Source organism: Cetorhinus maximus, chromosome 16 (assembly GCF_964194155.1).
Source record: "Cetorhinus maximus chromosome 16, sCetMax3.hap1.1, whole genome shotgun sequence".
Lineage (NCBI taxonomy): Eukaryota > Metazoa > Chordata > Chondrichthyes > Lamniformes > Cetorhinidae > Cetorhinus > Cetorhinus maximus.
The window spans coordinates 98,416,695-98,434,914 of NC_135894.1; the positions used below are offsets into that span (position 1 = coordinate 98,416,695).

At 46.3% G+C, this 18,220-nt stretch overlaps 1 protein-coding gene across 2 annotated transcripts in view; it reads left to right on the forward strand.

The window, feature by feature from the left end:
* The first annotated feature begins 4,542 nt into the window (after positions 1-4,542).
* Positions 4,543-18,220, forward strand: part of LOC144691849 (lysozyme C-2-like) — a 42,345-nt gene continuing 28,667 nt past the window's right edge. Inside the window, exon 1 of one of the 2 annotated variants that reach the window (XM_078560405.1) lies at positions 4,543-4,857. The gene's annotated coding sequence lies outside the window, so the exon portion shown is untranslated. Of the gene's footprint in view, positions 4,858-16,547; positions 16,683-18,220 lie in introns of those variants that run through there. The other variant, XM_078560404.1, reaches the window with a different exon arrangement.

Genomic DNA, 18,220 nt, shown 5'->3' on the forward strand with positions numbered 1-18,220 from the left:
CTGTATCTGATTTATCCTTTCACAATTTAAGCTATTTGATTAGAGCACTCCTTAACTTTCTGAACTCAATACAAACCAAGTTTATGCAGGGAAATGGAGAGTCGGAATATTTTCCAGATGTGGAATCAAGATGGTGAAGTGTACAGCCACCAACTATGGTAGGATTCTGAGGAAAGAGGGGGTTGGGAATGTGGCACATCAAACTACATCAACCGCAAAAGATTCCATTCACTGAATGTGCAGCTGGTGTGCGACCACCACAAACACATCCTGCAGGTCTGCACAGTTTCCAGGGAGTGTCCACAGCTCCTACATTCTCAGTCAGTCACAGGTCCCTGATGGCTTCCAAGGTTCACAGAGGCTGCAGGGTTGGCTCCTCAGGGACAAGGGCTACCCACAGAGGACATGGCTGATGACACCCGTGTGGTAGCCTCAGACTGCAGCAGAGGGAAGGTATAACTAGGCTCATGCTGCAGCTCACAACTTGGTGGAGCAAACCATCGGGATGCTGAAAATGAGGTTCCGGTGCCTGGACTGGTCTGGTGGGGCCCTGCAATACAGTCCACAGAGGGTGTCACGCATCATCATTGTCTGCTGTGCCCTTTACAACCTGGCACTGAAACAGAGAGAGGAGCTGGCTGAGGAGGAGATGGAGGAATTGGAGGTCTCCTCCAATGAGGAGGACATCGACTGGGATGAGGATGAGGAGGTCCTCAAAGGCGACAATGATGACAATGAGGCCCTCGCACTGGCCAGACAAGGCAGGCATGCTCGGGAGGCCCTCATAGGTGCTAGATTCATGGAGGATGATGATGACATGCAGAGAGGAGACACCATAAGATTCCCTCATTGCATCTATGAATATTTGACTCCAGTCTGGCTTATGACAGCGCGCATACCCTCTGTGATAATGCTGCTGTCATGGAGGCAAAGTGGAGGCCCTAATAGTCACTCTATTGCAGGAGGATGATGATGACATGCAGTGTGGACACTCCATAAGTCTTCACATAGCCTCTGAGAATGTCTGACTCCTGACCGGCCAAGGGCAGCTTGCTTGTGCTCTGTGATCAAGGTCATATCATGGAGACGCAGCCATGAAACTTTAAATGCATCTGACCCTTTGTCTGCCTTCAACGCCCGACCCTTTCAGGAGCACAGCATCACTGGTCACAGAAAAAAAGATGCAGACAAGATGGAGGCCAGCCCCACCTTAAAGGTGCCGAGAGTGCACATAGAGAATGACGAAACTCTGTGGTGCCTGCCCACTACATTCTGGCAGCAATGACAAGCACCGTCGAGGTGCAGGTATCACTGGTGTGTCCAGTGTATTTGAGGCTGGACCATCACTGTGGTCTGAAGGTCGCACAGACACAGGGAAGAGGCCCTGGACTGAGACACCTGCCTTTATCTTGTGCAGAAAAATTTCACATCTGAGTGACACGAACACTGCTCATCAGGACAAGGAGCCATAGGCAGGGAGACATTGTTGAGAGTTTATTTACAATAGTGAACATTATATACAAGTGGTTAACACCCGTGCCCAGGTGGTGCAACTACACCTTCTTAACCTTCCTAATCCCGCTGCTACATCTTGGTACTCCCCGATCGCGCACAGTGGAGGTGGAGGCAGCCTGCCGACTGCAATGCCCTCTCTGTGATGACCTTGACGGGTGTCCTCTGGGGGTCCCTGGCCTGCTTTCGGGGTCCCGCTGTATGACAGTAACACCCTCCTCGGCCTGTGGAGCTGAAGCTGCTGACACTCTAGCTCCAGCTGGAGCTACTCCCGGAGTCACCTGGGTGGATGACCCCAGGGTGTGCACCTGCTGAACCTCCTCCCTATGGGTGCTCGAGGGCCCCTGGCTGACTCCCTGAGAAGTAGGGGAAACTGGAGTGAGATCAATCTGCCCCTCACCCCTCTTGCGTACACACTGTTGGAGGCCAACTATGGCCTCAGTGATGAGACCACGGGGCAGTACAGGAGTGACATCCTAGATCAAAGCCTCCATGGCAGCTACCATCCTGCCAGTGTTGTCTCGGTGCATTGGCATGCTGGTGTTATCACCTCAGCCTGAAGATGAACGGACTCCTCCATCATGCCTTGTAATCTGAGGAGTGCAGCGGACATCCCTTCCTGATGTTCCTGAGCTTGCCGTTGCAGCTCCAGCAACTGTGAAATGACTGAGTCCAGAGGCTCATCATCTGACTCAGATTCAGCAAACTTCCAGCCTCCAGCAGTCCCCTGAATGCCGGGGACCTGGGAAGTCCCAGCCTCCGCCTGCTGTGGATCAGGCAGTGCGATGTGCTCACCAGATTGTGATCCTGAGGCTACTAAACGCTAGGTCCCACTGACGTGTGCGTCTCTGCGCTGGTGGAGGGTGTGGGTGAGCACTCTGTGATGGGACTTCAGGGAGGGTGCCTTCAGATTCCTCTTCCAAGGTTTCTTTGGGGTTTGATTGGAGGCCCTGGGTCATGTACTCTCTTGGCTGTTTCCCAGATGTGCCTGCGGAAGCGAGGGGAGATAATTAGCACAGGGCAGTGGCCTGTGAAGCAGGACACATCACTCACAGCATGGTTGTCTGATAGATGTTGCATTGCTGAACCTTCACTAGTTAGAGCAGTGCCGACCTCACCGTCAGCACAGGAACAGTCCAGATCCTCGCCGGCCCGCTGGATGGCTCTGTTTTCAAAGTCCATGAGGACCACGACGGGGCTGTAAATTCTTATCCCATAATTGTACCTTAAAGCAAAATACTGGAGGTGTTGGAAATCACAATGAAAATAGAAGTTGGCAGGTCAGTGACTGAAAGAACCCTCTTTATATGGTCTAAGATTCAGAGATGAGGGTATTTGCTGACTGGGATGGGCCACACGCTGCTAATTAGCATCCTTCACTCCTCTCACACAGATTTGATTGTAACACCGAACTTTCTGGAATTTTCACCCAGTAAAATTGAGGGCCCTTCCCATTCAGAAGGAGGAGGGAAGATTCCTCATGCCTGAGAGCCTCTTAATGCTGCACTGACAGTGAAAGAGCAGAACCCGGTTAATCGCTGTGTGCTGAGTTGTGCAATGTGTACTCTGCTGTACACAGTACCACTCAGTCACTGTGGCCTCCACCAATAAGAAATAAAAGGACACCAAAGGTTATGGGGGAAGGCAAGAAAGTGAAGTTAAAGTCAGGATCAAATTGATGGGCAGGCAAAGACTAGATGACCCATCAAGCCTGTCCCACACTCAGGACAGTTCCAGTGTCATAACAAAATACCTCCTTAGTCCTTCCCCATCTTATTGACTGTCAGAGCGGGCTTGAGGAGCAAATGCCTTACTCCTGCTCCTAGTTCTTATGTTTCATGTTGTTATGTTCACCATCAATTCTAATTCTCCTTCAACATCACACAGCATTCAGACTTAGGTGTACTTTGCTGTTCCTTAATCCGCATTGGGTCAAAATCCTAAGATTCCCTATCTAACATCACCATTGGAGCTCAAGTAAGTAACAAATTAAGGAGAAAATCCCTCACCTCCTCCTCAGGGCAACTAAGGATGGCAAAAATATGCCCTGAGAATGAGTAATACAAGGGATCCTAAGAAAGAATGGAAACTAGCCCTGAATTCCTAAATTGTCGGGCAGGTAAAGACGAGATGACCCATCAAGCCCGCCCCACACTCAGGATGTCCTGAGTGTCATAACAAAATATTTCCTTAGTCCCTCCCCATCCCCCCACACCCGCTGCCTCTCCTTGTAATTTCCTAGGAGAGAAGTTTAAAAAGGACCAAATAAATGTGGCAAAAATATCTAAGTTCATGATTCAGATGTTTGATGAGTTTAACTTTTAGTTTGGGGATTGAAGTTTTTATGTGTAAGATAATGGAAGCACCTGGTTTGGGAGGCTGGTAAACAGACCCGAAAGTAATTGCAATGAAAGGGTGGCCGGTGTTTGTTTAATCGGGTCAGATTTGGAAGTGGGAAAACATTAAATAACGGATGACCCTTTTCTGAGTCTTTTGGTGGTGACGGGATGTCTACAGTTGTCTTTATCAGGGGTTTGAATTATTCAAATGGCTTTGAGGTGGGATAATGAAATAAGTTGATATTAAAACTGATATTAAGATGTGCATTAACACCTTTAAAAGTAGACAAATGTAGCTATTAGAGTTAATAGATTTAAGTGTAGCTGTAAGAGCTCTTTCCAAGCATGGTGGAAAATATAGCCAACACATAGGCATGATGGGTATGGTACTGTGGGAACCCAACTTAATGACCTTCACAGGATGAGTAAAGAAACGTTAGAGTGATAAGAGCATAGACTGAGAGACATTAGGACCAAGGCATTTCCCAGCCTCCTAGTGAGTTAATGAGACATCTACTCACTAGGTACATAACCGGAGATTGTGCTAGGCAGTACAGTGAAATGTAATAATTAACAGATAAATTGTGTCACAGACTTTGTATTGTGAAAGGGGCCCTTGGAAAGGCAGCGAGGGCTGATCTCCCAGCATATGCTTGAATAAACCTTTGTTGTTTTTTTGAAAACTCACAGATTCGGGTGGCCTCCGTTTTTTAAATTCATTCACGGGATGTGAGCTTCGCTGGCCGGGCCAGCGTTTATTGCCCATCCCTGGTTGCCCTTGAGAAGGTGGCGGTGAGCTGCCTTCTTGAACCGCTGCAGTGGCGTAGTTGGCAGGATCCTTGCAATATCGGGCACCGGCACTGGATTGAACATTGAGAGCAGAGCACAGCTGAGTATGTTCATTTACCACCCATTGGATAGGGCAGTTGGCGTTCGAAGCAGCAGGCCAGTGGGTCAGTCTAAAGATCTAAACCAGCAAACGCCTCTGTGAGTGTCGTAATTAAAGGTAGTGTGGTGCCATGAGCACAATTCGGATCCTTGGGTAAACAAGAAGGAAGGGATTATTGTAATTGCTTCTAGGGTAAACTAAAAGTGCAGTGAGAGAACCGATGCAGTAAAACGGTATTGACCGTTTCCAAGTGTCCAGTTTAGTAAGAAAACCGGTGCGGTGAAATGGTACCGACCATTTCCTGGTGTCCGGTGGAGTGAAAGATGGGCAGGGATCCATCTCCTAGTAAGAAAGCAATACTAGTAGCCGGACTATAAACACAACATCTGCCATGGCAGACAAAAAATTAGAGTAGGGACTCGGAAGGTCGCCCACTGTATTTTTGGTAAATACCTTACAAAAGAATTGATCTAAGTCACAAGAGCTGTTTATTCTGGAGAGAGAGAGAGAGAGAGAGGGGGGGGCACCCCGAGGGGGGGTTAACAAGCAGTGACAGACAGGCAGGAGCAGAGGAAATGTGAGCTTCAGCCGTTTTCATTGTCCCTGTAGGTAGTGTCTCAAATGTCCCTTTACTCCCCCCACTGCTACTTGAAGTTTCGTTTAGAATATGAAAGTTTTAAGTTGTTAAGATAAAAGTTATAAGAATGGAAATCCATACCGTTATAGATGTATGTGCTTGTGCACAATGAGGTTTTTGTGTGCAAGGAAGATTTTGTACATGAGCTTTAATGCGTTTTCTTCCCTAAATTGTCATTGGCGTGTGGAGTTCAGCACTTTGAGTTAAAGCCTTAGGTTATGAGTTGTGTTAAAGGAAAAGTAAACTGGAACATTCTAATGTTTTGAGTATAAAGGTTCGAGTTGAGATTTCTGCCCAAAATCACAATTCAAAAGTATTTTGAAGATAAAACAGGGTTTTCCTTTGCTTGAGGCAAATCAGCCTTTGCACCACCCCGCTGCAGACTAGCAGGGAGTAGCTCTTCCCACCAGCTTCCAAGCTGACAGGAAATGATGAATTCATTTTAGCTCATTTGAGTTGGTATTCGAAAATTTTGAGGAAAAATTACCTTGAAATTCAAAAGGATTCTAGGGAAACAAAAAGACAGAGACACATGGTTTCTATGGATGAAAAGGGGTTTCTTTTGAAGAAATAAATATGAAAGGAAATCTGCAACCCAAAAGCACTGTTATTTGAAATTTGGCATAATCTTGAGATGTGAAAAGTGCAGTGTAATTTAGCAAGTTACTTTTGAGTAACTAGGAGGCTATCCAAGATAAAGAATATGTGTTGGTAAACTTGTGGGGCTTTTAATCTGGATACAAACTTATATACATGAGAAAGAGGTCGTTTTAATTTTGATGGCGGGCATGACAGTTCTTATAAAGTTTAGGTGGTTTGGTTCCCGACAAAGTTCTCAAAAGGGAATTTTTATTTTAAAAGGTTTGACAACAATTGACATTAATTGAAACACTGCAAGCTTTTTGTATTCGTAAGTCTGTAACCAAAGTACAGGGCAAACTTTTTGCTCGGCAGTTGGGTGCGCGCCCGGGTGAAATGACGCCCGTTAACAGTGGCCGATCGTGTTGACGTCAACGCGCAGTTGCGCGGTAGTTCGGTCGGCGGGCGCTTGTGCTGGTGCCGGCAGTGCGCCCGCTGACAATTAAAAGGCCTGTTACGTCCATCAAGTTATCAATTAACATAAAGTTTTCGCCGCCCGTCCAACCTAACGATTGGCAGGCAGGCAGGTGGAAATACCAAGCAGCCTTTGCGTTTTTTTTGGAAATCTCATCCGGGGGCAGAATGAGGTTTCCAAAAGCAAAATGAAAATAAAATAAAAACTTAAATTTTTCATTTCACCCTGCCTCCCCGCACCCCCTGCACCCCAGCGCAGGCAGCACTCAGCACTGCCGCTCACGTTCCACGCTAGACAGGCTTTCATCGGCCCGCCAGTGTGAAAGAGCGGTGCTGTGCTGATCGCAGCGATGGTCAGCTTTCTTGGCCCACCCGCCAAGGGCAAAATTCTGCCCATAAAGTTAAGCTCAAGACCTTGACAAAGTTTGGCAGAAACCAATTTTTTGCAGAGTTAACGGGCAGAATTTTGCCGTCGGTGAGCAGGAAGGTGGGGGCGTAGCAAAATCAGCTGCGGGCCGGCCGACCTGTCAGTGGCCAATTGAGGTCATTGACAGGATCATTTAAACAATTAAAGAACCTGCCCGTCCAACCTTAAGGTCGGCGGGTCGGCCAGGAGCCCCCGCGGCAAATAGAGAAAACATGAAACCTCATCCACCGGCGGGATGAGGTTTCATGCAGGGTTTTAAACAATTGAATAATGTTTTACTGTAATTTAGGAACATGTCCCATCTCATGTGACACGAGGGGGACATGTTAAGGATTTTTATTTTCTATTTTTAATCCTTTTAAAAGTGTAAGTGATCTCCCTGAGGCTGCACTTAGCTTCAGGGAGATGTACGCTTTATCGTGCGCATGCGGGAAAGAGCGCACTCTCGCATTTGGGGAATCCCCCCCGCCCGCACAGGAAACGCATAGCGCTTCCCTCAGGATGTCGCGCTGGGCGGGCCTTAATTGGCCCGTCCACGTAAAATGGCGGCAGGGCCCGCTTCTCCGGCGGGGATCAGCTCCCCGCCTGCCAGAGATTGGGTCGGGCCCGCCCGCCCAACAGGCAGAAAATTCTGCCCCATGAATCTGGAATAATTTTAAAATGAAAGCAAGATCAGACACAATCTGGTGGGTCACTTTTGCCAGACTGTTTGCCACGATATCCATCCAATCCCATTTTTGTGTAAAAGATGGGCAAGCTCACATTTCTGATAGACATACGGACTTGCCCCTGTGAGCAGGGCACTGAGAATGAGGAAGGTCTTCATTTTCCTGATCACTACACGAGATGCAATTAACCCTTTTGCCATTGGGTCCGGAGTCTGGGCCCTACCGCCCCACAAATCGACCATTATTACACTCATCAGATAAGTTGAATTAAAAAAAACAACCAGTCTCCGAACAGTCTCCGAATTTTGGCTCCAATTCTTCAAAAGCATGAGATTTTCAGGAATATATTTCAAGGTTTTCTCCTACCAGGAAGCTCTACAATCCATTTTTCTCTGAAAATGCTTACTCAGTTATCAGTAGATAACAAAGGCTGTTTGCTCCATGCAAATTCAAAGCTCTAATTTCTCCAACACTCACATCCAACTGAACTGTGAGCAAGTCCAGTGTTTCCCTTCTAGTCAAGTTGGCTACAGAAAATCTTGCATTTATGTAGCGCCTTTAACCTAGGAAAACATCCAAAGGCATCATGCAATCATTGACACTGAACCGAAACAGGGCTCAGGAGAACAGGAAACCAAAAACTTGGTCAAAGATCTAGCTTTATGGTGCATTTTAAAGGAGGGAAGAGAGAGAGGTGGAGAGGCAAAGAAGTTTAAAGAGGGAACTCCAGAGCTTAGGGCATAGACAGCTGAAGGTAGAGCCAATAATGGTGTGGTGAAGGAAGTAGGACATCCACAAGGAGCCAGAATTGGAGCATCACATGGTTCTTGGTGGGACGTAGGCCTGAGGAGGTTACAGAGATGAGGAGGGGGTGAAACCCTGGAGAGGTTTGAATACAAGGAGAAGAATTTTATAATCAAGATTTAATGGACCGGGAGCCAATGCAGGCAATTGCATAAGTTGGGCCTGCTCTTATGTATCAGAAGCTGGGAATCCTGTGGTGAGTAACTCACCATCTACAGTTTGGAAGTCAGGAGTGTGATGGAATACTCTCCATTTCCTTGAACGAGGGAAACTCCAACAACACTAAAGAAGCTCAACACCATCCAGGACGAAGTAGCTCACTTGATTGGCACCCCATCCACCATCTTAAAAATTCACTCCCTCCACCACTGGCACACAATGGCAACAGTGTTTACCATATACAAGAGGCACTGCAGAAACTCACCAAAGTCCCTTTGACAGCAACTTCCAAACCTGTGACCCCTCCACCAGGAGGAACAAGGGAAGCAGCAGACGGGAACACCACTTCCTGCAAGTTTCCCTCCATGTCAGCAATCCCCACATGAACAAATAAAAAAAGCCTTTGCTCTAACCCTTTTGGAAAAGGGTTTTCACCTCAGCTGAACCAAGAACCTGGACCTTGCCAAGCCAACCCTCACCCCCAATACCTGGTGTTCAAAAGAATTATAAAGAGACACACCGGTCTCTCGTTTCCTCAAATGCTTTTTTGAGGTTTGTTTTCTTGTTTTCTCTGCACTTTAACTTCCATAGGAGTTTCCTGGAGTGCCGTCAAGAACAGATTATTTATAAGAAATGCGATTCTCCTCTCTTTTCAAGGACATGTACTATCCCTTTGTCCTCAGAAAGAACAAACCACCACTCCTTAGATATCGGGAGATAAGGAAAGAAACATGGGAACAGGAGGCCATTCATTCTGTTGAAACTCAAAACTCTAAAGCTACCCAATAGGACTTTGAACTGATCCAATGTTTATCATCTGGCAGCTTTTCCCAAACACTCATTCAGTCCATTACAACATCAACTTCTTTCAAATAACTCTCATTTATATCCCATTGTTCTAACTGTCCTTCATTTACTGGAATAACAGAGAAGAATTTCCCATTTCTGTAATTACCAGCCCATCATTGCAAAATAAATCGAGGTGTCTGGAAGGCCCTGCACAGGGTGGTCAATCCCTGCCCCACCCCTCACCCACCTTCAAAGTCTGCCCTCCCTAAATTTAAAACCTTGGTCCATGAATCACGCTTCTCCTTCAAAAACCTCATTTTGAACACGATCATATTATGGTAACCCTGTTAGTAGGTGTCCCCTCACAGTTAGTTTATTGATCAATTCATTACTAAATCTAAGGTGGCAAGTTCTCTTGTTGGTTCAAGACTGTATTGTTCTAGAAAGTTGTCTCGAACGTACTCAAGACGTTCCCTTCCCTTGGGACTCGAGCTGTTCTGCTTCGCCTAGTCTTGATGAAAGTTAAAGTCTCCAATTATAACATTTCTGCCCTGCACCGAGCTTCTCTGATCTCCGTGTTTATGTCATGGATGCCACCTTCCATAACAGCACTTCCAACATGTCTTCCTTTCTCCTCATCCAAGGAATACCTCGACCGCCCCCAACTGTGATTGACAGGACCCTCAACTGTGCCCAAACAATTTGCCGCAATTCTGCCCTCACCCCTTCCCTTCCCTTCCCCTTCTCTGCCATTTCCACCAACTCCAGCATGATGCCACCACCAAACACATCTTCCTCTCACCCCGCCCCTGTCAGCATCCTGAAGGGTCTGTTCCCTCTGCGACACCCTGGTCCACTCGTCTATCAGCCCCAATACCCCTTCCCCTTCTTACAGCACCTTCTCATGAAATTGCAGGAGGTATAATACCTGTCCCTTTGACTCTTCTCTCCTCACTATCCAGGTGAAGCAGCAATTTATTTGTATTCCTTTCAACTGAGTCTATTGTATTCACTACTCACAATGCGGTCTCCTCTACAATGGAAAGATCAAACACAGACTGGGTGACTGCTTTGCAGAACAGTTTTGCTCAGTCTGCGAGCATGACCCTGACCTCCTGGTCACTCGCCATTTCAATTCAGCGTCTTGCTCTCACGCTCACATTCCTGTCCTCGGCCTGCTGCAGTGTTTCAGCGAAGCACAACTCAAACTGGGGGAACAGCACCTCGGCTTCCGATTAGGCACTTTGCAGCTTTCTGGACTCAACATTGAGGTCAACAACTTCAGGCCATGAACTCTGTCCTCCATTTTGTATTTTTCCCCCCACTGCCAGTCTGTACCTTGTTCTTGTGTTTTGCTTTCAGATGGCGCCGACCTTTATTCTGTTTTCTTTTTCATTCATTCGTGGGATGTGTCGCTGGCTGGGCCAGCATTTATTGCCTATCCCAAACTGCCATTGAGAAGGTGGTGGTGAGCTGCCTTCTTGAACTGCCGCAGTCCATGTGGTGTAGGTACACCCACAGCGCTGTTAGGGAGGGAGTACCAGGATGTTGACTGGAGTAACGGTAACTTTAAAGAATGTAGTGGCTGTAGCTTTGAGATTCATTGTACTGAGTAGCATCACATGACAGTGTGAACGAATCAGCCCTAAGCGCAGAGAACCTTAGGGAGGGGTGGAGCATTGTGAATTGTTGTAGATCTTGATGGAAACATGTAACTGCTGTTAAAGCCCTGTAAATAAAGTTCACTGTTTCTTATGATAAACATGTCTGGGAAATCAAGTCTGTAACAACTGCCCATCAGGATAAATTGGTCCCGATGCTGTCCCTCACCCAGTGAATGTGAATAACTTGTTTGAAACAGAAGAAAGGGAAAATGTACTCACCAGGTATGCCACTTTTTGGCAGGATCGATCCCTTCGACTCATCCACAGGGGATTTTATAGAGCAGCTCGATTTCTTTTTCCAAGCAAGCAAAACAACAGTGGAGGAAAAATGGGAAGCAATTCTCCTAAGCGCCTGCGGGAGTAAACCTTATAATTTAACCCATAGTTTGACGGCCCCGAACGCTCCCGATTGGTAGACCTCATAAAGGGTCATTTTCATGCAGAGGTTCAAGTTTAATTCAAGAGGAAACGCCCAGGGTGAGAGACCATAGTAACATACGTAGCGAAGTTGAAAACAGCTAACTGAAAAATTGTGACTTCAGGGAGGCCCTGAACGATGTGTTAAGGGATCGTTTTGGTCTGCACAATGATGTCATTCAACGACAGTTATTTAGCTGAGGTAAGCGTCGATTTTAAAAGAGCATTGGAGATAGCGCTTGCGATGGAAAGCACCGAGCGGGTTTGGCAGGCCTTACAGGATGTACAGGATGGCGCCGTTTTCCAGTTGGGGTGGGAAATGACTGCCAGGCCTGTCGACTAAACCGGGGAGTCAGCCGCAAAGCGGGAGGCAGTCCCTGCTACCCGAAAATTAAAAAAAATACACCGGGGACAGCTCAGCAGCAAATCTGAAGATGAATTGCTTGCGATGTGGAAGCAACCATGTCCCTGAAACTTGCCTTTTTAAAGAGGTGGAGTGCCATTATTGTCATAAAAGAGGGCACATACTGAAGCAATGTAAAGCAAGGCTGAGACAGACTCCCAGGCAGCAAACTAAACTGGTCAAAGTACATAATGCGGAAGAACCAGAAACCACTGATTCCGAAGTTTATTCTCAGTTTAATATGAAAGTAGGGAAAAGAGAGCCAATCACTGTTACTCTGCAGGTCATTGGAAAACCTTTGATTATGGAAGTGGATACTGGTGCATCAGCCACTGTAGTGGGGGAGCACACATTCAAACATTTAAACGAGGGTACTCACAATTGAATACGGGGTAGACTTCAGCCAAATTGAAAATGTATACCGGTGAAGCCATACAAGTGACAGGTATTGTCACTGTAACTGTTTATTACAAGCACCAGACAGCGCAGATCCCTGTGATTTGTATTGGAAGGTGAAGGACCAAGCCTTCTAGGTCGTAATTGGTTGAGGGGAATTAACCTTGATTGGCCAGTGAGATTTAAAAAAAAAAGCCGAAGGAGTTTCCTGAGTTAGAAAAGGGACAAGGCAAGTACTTCAGGAAGAGCCCGGAGAGTCAAAGGACCTTAGCAGGATGCAAGAGCGTGTAGCCATTCAGCAACCAGGAAATTAAAACTGTCTTAAACAGCAGCATGGAAGGACAGCAGAAGAAATTCAAGGGGACTCTGCTGAATGACAGGATTCAAGATGAAGCGAGCGATCTTCACAAAGAAATGGAAAACCTGTTGAGAGACCTTCACACACACTACAAGGATCCCTCAGGTCAAAGTTTGTACCTCTGGAAAATTACGAAGAGAAGCAGAATGAATTTAATGTCACTCTGAACAAACTGAAGAACCAATCGGCAGAGAAGATGCAGCAATGTTCAAGTTTCCAGGAGGAAGCCAACAGATACAAGAAGGAGATAAAAGAGCTTAAGAATCAGCTGAGTGAAACAAAAGAGGCTTTAGAAGGAAAAGCCATAGAACTTTCCAAAACACAGGAGGGTGATGAAGCCATGGGTAGCTCAAACCCAGAGCTGAGCCTAGTTGGGGTTTCACCTGAGAGAAGCCTGACCGACCACAAAGTCAAAATGAAGGATGAGACCAAACTCTGTGGTAGACAGAAGAAGACAAGATGGAAGCTGGTTTAGAAAAGACAATGAACGACCTCCCACAGGTTCAACATCTTCAGAATTATTTATTAAGTGTTGCCTTCATACGAGATTAAGCCCAGTACTTCCCAAGTTGGGTGGGAAGGTAGAGAACAGTCAATGGAATCAAAAAGTGACTCATGATTTGCATAGTCGAGCGCGAAAATTTGCTGTCGGTGAAACAGTGTTTGTACAAAGCTTCGGTATTGGGTTGAGTTGGTTATCTGGTGTAGTAACCTCTGTGGCTGGACTGTTGTCGCACCATGTAGAATTGGAGGGCTGGATCACCCGAAAACACGTGGATCATTTGAGAAGAAAGGAGATGCCCCTACAAACCGATGTTCCACCTGTAACTATTGTAGAACCGGTGGACCTGGTTGTGATTGATCAGCCAAGGATAGACATACCTTATGTCTCTGTCAGAGTGGATGACACTGAACTGCCTGGGCCTAAGGAGGTACCTGGTGTTGCTGCAGTTCCAGAAAATGAAGATTCAGTAAGAGATCCTAAAGTCGTGGAGCTACGATGTTCCACCTGGATCAGCAAAATACCTGAACTTATAGTTTCATTACCCGTGTATATATTGATAATGTCATGAATGTAGTTGTTCTTGTAAATACAAATTGCAAAAAAAAGTTAAAGGGGGAGGAATGTAGTAAATGTAGATTTAAGGAATGTAGTGACCAGAGCTTTAAGACTTATTCTACTGTGTAGTATCACATGACATTGGGAATGAATCAGCCCTAAGCATGGAGAACCTTAGGGGTAGGGTTTGTGTCTAGTTGTGGATCTTGATGGGAGCATGTAACTGCTGCTGAAGGTCTGTAAATAAAGTTCACTGTTTCTTATGAGAAACCTGTCTGAAAAATCAAGTCCATAACATTGACCTGGCGACAGTGAAGGAACGGCGATATATTTCCAAGTCAGAGTGCTGTGTGGCTTGGAGGGGAACTTCCACATATTGGTGTTCCCACGTGTCTGCTGCCCTTGTCCTTCCAGATGGTAGCGGTTGTGGGTTTGGAATGTGCTGTCTAAGGAGCCTTGGTGTGTTCCTGCAGTGCATCTTGTAGATGGTACACACTGCTGCCACTGTGCATCGGTAGTGGAGGGAGTGAATGTTTGTGGATGTGGTGCCAATCAAGCGGACTGCTTTGTCCTCGATAATGTCAAGCCTCTTGAGTGTTGTTGGAGCTACACTCATCCAGGCAAGTGGGGAGTATTCCATCACACTCCTGACTGTGCCTTGTAAATGGTGGGCAGGCTTTGGGGAGTCAGGAGGTGAGTTACTCACTGCAGGATTCCCAGCCTTTGACCTGCTCTTGTGGCCACAGTATTTATATGGCTAGTCCAGTTCAGTTTCTGGTCAATGGTAACGCCCAGGATGTTAACACCTAATCCAGACCAATGCTTTGTTCCTTTATTGTCCCATTCCCACTCACTTTGCTTTTTACTCCAGGACAACTTTGTTATTTAATCTCCCCCGCCCTCTAACTTATCCCTGACCTTCCCCTTTTGCTCCATCTGACCCCGCCTTCCCCTTTTTTGAACAGCATAAAACCCATCATAATCCTGCCTCTGTTCAGCTCTGAAGAAGAGTCATATTGGCCTCGAAACATTAACTCTGCTTCTCTCTCCACAGATGCTGCCAGAACTGTTGAGTTTTTCCAGAACTTTCTGTTTTTATTTCTGATATCCAGCATCTGCATTGCTGCCTTTATTTCCTGCTACTTTATCCGCTATCTGGAGCTCTACAAACTCCCATCAATCTGACGTCCTTTCCAATTCCAGCCAGTTTCTACTACCTGCTCACCTTTACTGAGCTCTCTTTTGGACACAACATTACCTGATGCACTTCAACAGATCAGAGGTCCATAGCTGGAGATGTTTCAGTTTAAGAACTACTGTACAGTAAAGAGAATAGGTACTGCTGTATTTATTACTCATTATCTCACGGGTTAGCAACACATTGTGGTATTGTAATGTTTAAACATCGAGCTGTTGGAGCGAGGGCAAGATATTCCACCCTGAGCAGGACATTGAGTTAATGATAAGATGCAGAAGGTTTAGGGCTTGGACAGAATGTTTCGTCCTGTGCTTTGAAGAACTGTCACACAGTGTGCACTGTTCAGTATGACTCCAGAACATTAACCCACCCTGTCTCTATTCACCGTGTTCCCCCTGCTACCACCCACTCCTACCCTCCACCAGCCTCCGCCTCCCTCTGCGGAAGGGAAGAGTTGCCGACACCAGAGTTCAGGCAGTGGAAGTGTCCCATTGGCTCATGCTGGCAGTGGGGGAGGAACATGCTGTTGGCTGTTGTGAGGGGTGTGGGGGTTGGAGGGGGCAGTGACCTCTTTACAGGAATGAAGAAAGACACATCACAGCCCCTCCCATTGGGTTTAAGGTGGGGGTATCTGCCACTCTTTCCCACAGAAGCAAGATCTGAGGGACAGCCTGGTCACCAAGCCTGATTCCTTCAAGCACACGGTGAGTCTGTACAGTTATCCTTCTCTGTAACTGGGCTGCCGGTTAGGAAAGGGAATCTCCATGTTGATACGCCTTGAGGAGTCATTTTAAAGAAACCTACATCTAACGTGTAAAATTCTGAAGGGACTTGATAGGGTTGATGCTAAAAGATTGTTTCCGTTGCTCGGAGAATCAAAAACATAGGGACACAGTCTCAGGATAAGGGCTGATCATTTAGGACTGAGATGAAGAGACATTAATTCACTCAAAGGGTTACAAATCTTGTAACCGTGTTAAATGTTTTGCATGATCTGAGTTCAGAACCTGGGGTGAAGCTAGCTCCAACTCTATCCCTGTCAAGTGCAAAACTTTAAAAATTCATTCATGGGTTGTGGGCGTGGCTGGCTAGTCCAACATGAATCCTTCATCCCAAATTGCCCTTGAGAAGGTGGTGGTGAGCTGCCTTCTTGAACCGCTGCAGTCCATGTGGTGTAGGTATACCCACAGTGCTGTTAGGGAGGGAGTCCCAGGATTTTGACCCAGCGACAGTGAAGGAATGGCGATATATTTCCAAGTCAGGATGGTGAGTGGCTTGGAGGGAAACTTCCAGGTGGTGGCGTTCCCATCTATCTGCTGCCCTTGTCCTTCTAGATGGTAGTTGTGATGACTCTATGGAGCAGACAGGTTTCGTAAAGAAACAGTTCAACTTCATTACAGAGATATTTTTAGTGTTTGCACACTCAGCCAGATTTCTCGTCAGAATGCCCTGCCCCCTCGGATTCCCCACGCTAAGAGCTCACTGTTCAGAGCCCCCACAATACATCACATGACCTGTGATTGGCAGGAGGGAGTCCTTATACATCCACATTTCCTCCCTCTTTAGTTTTTTACAATTACTTTTCACAGAAGAACATATAAACAAACTGACAAGTTCAGGTGATTATAAATCAAGTCTCTGAGGTGTTCTTCTGATACGGCTAGTATAAGAGGTTCCTGAACAGTATCTGGAGTTGGAGTATGACACACATCATCGGAACTAGGCAGTTCAGGATTTAGCAACTCTTCTGAAACGTCTGGAATGTCTGTTCTAGGTCGATCACACACCTCAGAAGCCGACGGTTCAACGTTAATGACAGGTTGATCAGCTAATTGTTGGAATGTGGCTCTAGCACGGCTGTGATCTACGTGCTTACGGACAATTCTATCTCCCACTTGTCCTTGGAAAGGTAATAGACCAGTCTCTGAAACAGCGGCTCCCGGAGACCAGCAAGGTCCACTGCCGAAATTTACCGTGTCACCTACACTAAACGTGCGAGCTTTACTGTGTATGTCATAGTTAAATTTCTGATAACTCTGCTTCCGCACTACCTTCCCCTCTAAATTTGGAAACGCCAAGTGTAAACATGTACACAGATGACATTTCGTTAATAACACCGACGGTGTTGAGCTCATTGTAGAACGTGGCATTGTACGATAACTGAAGAGAAACCAGGAAAGTCAAGATTCCAGAGTGCCTTCCGATAATATTTTCATACCAGACTTAAAGTTTGTACAGCCCCCTCAGCTGGACCATTCGACGAGGGATGCCAAGGGGCTGTTTTAATATGTCGGATTCCATTCAGACCCATAAATTTCTGGAACTCTGTGCTGGTAAAGGCTGTACCATTATCAGAAATGACAATTTCAGGTAGGCCATGTATGCTAAAACAGTGACATAGCTTCTCAATAGTTGCGTTTGATGTGAGTGATATGATTTTCTACATATACCCCCATTTTGAAAGTGCATCTACAATTAACAAGAGCATGGTACCGAAGAATGCCCTCATAATCTTGTACACCTCGATCAGGTCGCCCCCCCCACTCAGTCTTCTCTGCTCCAACGAAAACAACCCAAGTCTATCCAACCTCTCTTCATAACTTAAATGTTTCATCCCAGGCAACATCCTGGTGAATCTCCTCTGCACCCCCTCCAGTGCAATCACATCCTTCCTATAATGTGGTGACCAGAACTGCACACAGTACTCCAGCTGTGGCCTGACCAAGGTTCTATACAACTCCAACACGACCTCCCTACTTTTGTAATCTATGCCTCGATTGATAAAGGCAAGTGTCCCATATGCCTTTTTCACCACCCCACTAACATGCCCTTCCGTCTTAAGAGGCCTATGGACACACACGCCAAGGTCCCTTTGTTACACAGAACTTCCTAGTGTCATGCCGTTCATTGAATACTTCCTTGTCAAATTATTCCTTCCAAAGTGTATCACCTCACAATTTTCAGGGTTAAATTCCATCTGCCACTTATCTGCCCATTTGACCATCCTGTCTATATCTTCCTGTAGCCCAAGACACTCAACCTCACTGTTAACCACCCGGCCAATCTTTGTGTCATCCGCAAACTTACTAATCCTACCCCCCACATAGCCATCAATGTCATTTATATAAATGACAAATAACAGGGGACCGGGCGCAGATCCCTGTGGTACGCCACTGGACATTGGCTTCCAGTCACTAAAGCATCCTTCTGCCATCACCCTCTGTCTCCTACAACTAAGCCTATTTTGAATCCACCTTATCAAATTACCCTGTATCCCATGTGTATTTGCCTTCTTTATAAGTCTCCCATGTGGGAACTTGTCAAAGGCTTTGCTGAAATCCATACAAACTACATCAACTGCACTACCCTCATCTACACACCTGGTCACCTCCTCAAAAAATTCAATCAAGTTTGTTAGGCGTGACCTCCCTCTGACAAAGCCATGCT